Genomic DNA, 3440 nt, shown 5'->3' on the forward strand with positions numbered 1-3440 from the left:
AGGTAAATGATATTAGTTTTAATTCTGCTGGAGAATTATGAACGCCGTTTAAAATAATTATTGTTTGTTAGAAAACATTAATAAGAAGAGAAACATTTTGGCGAATCAAGCTGTAAGAATTCGTAAGTCAAGGGATAGCGAGTTTCCACGACGACTTAAAAACAATGAACGAACACATTTACGAGCCCTGGGGTCATCCCGCGAAATTACGAGTTGTAGAGAGAGCAACTTCGGTGTTACGGTCGGCCATTTATACCACTTACCCGAAATGCATTCTTCGCTCATTCCGCCCTTTTACTCCTTTTTGTCAGTGATTATAGTGATAACAATTACCGTGATTGTGACATTAGGCCTATGATAGAAATAGTGATGCTGATGAAGGCTATCAAAACATATAATGATAAGATATAACGATATTCATAATATAACTATGGTTATTATTTTCATTATTGATATGATTACCACCATCATCATTACCACCATCATCATCATCATCATTACCATCATCGTCATCATTACCATCATCATCATCATTACCACCACCATCATCATCATCATTACCACCATCATCATTACCACCACCACCATCATCATCATTACCACCATCATCATCATTACCATCATCATCATCATTACCACCATCATCATCGTCATCATCATTACCACCACCATCATCATCATTACCACCATCATCATCATTACCACCATCATCATCATCATCATCATCATCATTACCATCATCGTCATCATTACCATCATCATCATCATTACCATCATCATCATCATTACCACCACCACCATCATCATCATTACCACTACCATCATCATCATCACCACCATCATCATCGTCATCATCATTACCACCATCATCATCATCATTACCACCACCATCATCATCATCACCACGACCACCACCATCATCATCATTACCACCACCATCATCATAATCATCATCATCATCACCACCATCATCATCATCATTACCACCATCTTCATCATCATTACCACCATCATCATCATCATTACCACCATCATCATCATTACCACCATCATCATCATCACCACCATCATCATCATCATTACCACCATCATCATCATCACCACCATCATCATCATCATTACCACCATCATCATCATTACCACCACCATCATCATCATCATTACCACCATCTTCATCATCATTACCACCATCATCATCATCATTACCAACACAACCATCATCATCACCACCATCATCATCATCATTACCAACACAACCATCATCATCACCACCATCATCATCATCATTACCACCATCATCATTACCATCATCATTACCACCACCATCATCATCATTACCACCATCTCTCATCATTACCACATCTCTCTCATTCATTCAACACACCATCATCATTACCACCATCATCATCATCATTACCACCACCATCATCATCATTACCACCATCATCATCATCATCATCATTACCACCACCACCATCATCATTACCATCATCATCATCATTACCACCATCATCATTACCATCATCATCATCATTACCATCATCATCATCATCATTACCACCACCACCATCATCATTACCATCATCATCATCATTACCACCATCATCATCATCATCATTACCATCATCATCATCATTACCAACACAACCATCATCATTACTACCATCATCAGCATCATTACCATCATCATCATCATCATTACCATCATCATCATCATCATTACCATCATCATCATCATTACCACCACCATCATCATCATTATCATTACAATGATAAGAGTGATAATGATAATAATAATGATAACGATAATAATGATTATGATAATAATAATCTGATGATAATGATGATAATAATGATGATAATAATAATGATATTACTAATCATTCTAATGACAATAATGATAATGGTAAGTGTAATAGTGATGATAATGCTAATATTAATGATAGCATCCTGAATGAAGTAAATACTGCTTATGAACCTTTCGTGAGTAACATAGATCAATTAACTAAGAAAATTAAACTCTTAATTATTAAGTTATTATTACGACTTTCAGCATGAGAGTGATAACAATATCATTATTAATTATGATTGTTGATGATAATAGTCGTGGGAAGGGTAATCATGATGGTAATGATGATTGTGATAATGATTTTAATGATTATGATAATGATAATAACGGTTATAATGATAATAACAATTATAATAATCGCGGTGATGATAATGATAACGATAATGATATTATTAATATTGTAATAATTTCTGTTATTATTATCATTATTGTTATTATTATGATAAAAATGATAATAATAATGATTATTATTATCATTATGACTGTTATTTTAATATTATCATTATGCTTATTATCATTATTATATTATTGTTATTGTTATTATCCTTATCATCCTTGTTATCATTATTATCATCATCATCATCATTATTATTATTATTATTATTATTTTCATTATTATTATCATTATTATCATTACTATTAGTAGTAGTATCATTATAATTATCATTATTATTATTATAATCATCATTGTCCTTTTAATTTTCATTATTATAATTCCCACTATCATTATCGTTATTACCATTTTATCAATTTAATCATTATTATTATCATTATCATTATTAATGATAGCATTATTGTTATTAGTGTTTATATAATCATCATCATCATTGTTATAATAATTATCATCAACGTTATTATAATCGCCATCATTATTATTGTCATTGTTACCATTTTTGTAACATCATTATTATTATCATTTTTGGCATTATTATTATTGTTATCATTATCAATTTTATTATGATTATTATAATTATTATCATCATAATCATCATTAGCATCATCATCTTTATGATTATTGTTATTTTCGTCATCATCATCATAATTATCATTATTGTTATACTTGTCATTATCATTGTTATTATTATTACTATCATTATTACCATAATTATCATTATTATTATTATCGTTATCATTATTATTATCATCATTATCATTGTTGTTATTATTATCATCATCATCATTATTCTTAATTATCGTTATCATCCTCAATATCATTATCATATTTCATTATTTTTTTTGTTATCCCTATCATCTTTATCATTATGATTATCATTACAGTGATAGCAACAAAAATCATATTGATAATCATATTGATGATAGTAATGATAATGATAATAAAGATGATGATAATAATGATAATGATAATAACATTAACAATTATGATAGTAATAGTAATGATGATACATAATAATAATGATAATGAGAATAATGATGATGATAATAATAATGATGATAATAATAATAATAATAATAATAATAATGATGATGATAATAATAATAATGACAACAACAGTAATAAACGAAGATGCCTAATATTATCATCATTGTTACTTAGATCATCATCATCATCATCATAATAGTAATAATAATA

The sequence above is a fragment of the Penaeus japonicus genome, unplaced genomic scaffold, assembly GCF_977035675.1.
Source record: "Penaeus japonicus unplaced genomic scaffold, GWHDUDI00000001_assembly GWHDUDI00000022, whole genome shotgun sequence".
Taxonomy (NCBI): domain Eukaryota; kingdom Metazoa; phylum Arthropoda; class Malacostraca; order Decapoda; family Penaeidae; genus Penaeus; species Penaeus japonicus.